Here is a 924-nt window from a genome sequence, read left to right as displayed (position 1 = left end):
TTGCTGCTCCTGCTTTGCAGGTTAGCCAGGCCCTGACAGCTCCTCCCTCTTAATATAATAAAATATGGGATGCTGCCTGTCTTAGGTGGATATGGGACCTCAAACTCAGGTTGCCCGTCTTTGGGATCATAGCTGTCAAAGCTACTCCCTGTCTTAGGATCATGAGTGAATCTCATTCCTTGCCCGTCTTTGGCTACACATTCTGCATTTGTCTGGGGAGGGCCTTAAGTTGAATTCCATGTACTTTACACACCCAATCATTATCTGAGCCATTGTATTATAATTTTGTAACACAGGTAGGGTCATAGGCCACGTAGCATCTTGACTTTCCTATCATTCTAATTTGTTGTACCATGTTTCCTAATACATTTACTATATCATATAAAGCATTTAATTTCGTTCCATAACTTCATCCACATTCTCTTGCTCTACCCAATTTTTTGTCACATCATGCATTAACCCATTTACAAACTTAGTCTAATAACATAGGGCAGTCCAAACGAGGCAGCATTCCAACCGTTGGTCCTTTAAAAATTATATTACCAGTACTAATGTTAGATAAGAGAATGACCATAGCACTATTATGATGACATCTTCTCCAAAGTGGTTGCCAGATGCCAGCACGACCTTTCTCAAAACACAAGGGAAAGTTGGCATCTGCTGGAAAGATGGTGTTTATTCTACCTGCACCATATCCGGAAGCTTGTCGGTCGAAAGCCAAATAATTCAATTGTACAGTCCATGATGGGCCTCCACTATCTAACTCTGAAGATACTCTTTGCATCTTATTTACAAATAAGCATCCAGTGTTTTGTTTACTTTTGGTAAAGCAGATAGGATATCCTAAAATATACCCAGAATAACTGAATGATCTTTCTTCCCATTTAATATGACTATTAGAGGGATATCCTAAAGCATAAGCAC

This window comes from Elephantulus edwardii, unplaced genomic scaffold, assembly GCF_000299155.1.
Source record: "Elephantulus edwardii isolate Elephantulus edwardi_28Jun2011 unplaced genomic scaffold, EleEdw1.0 scaffold00021, whole genome shotgun sequence".
Taxonomy (NCBI): Eukaryota; Metazoa; Chordata; class Mammalia; order Macroscelidea; family Macroscelididae; genus Elephantulus; species Elephantulus edwardii.
The sequence above is the reverse complement of the archived record's forward strand: the minus strand, read 5'-3'. Positions refer to the sequence as shown.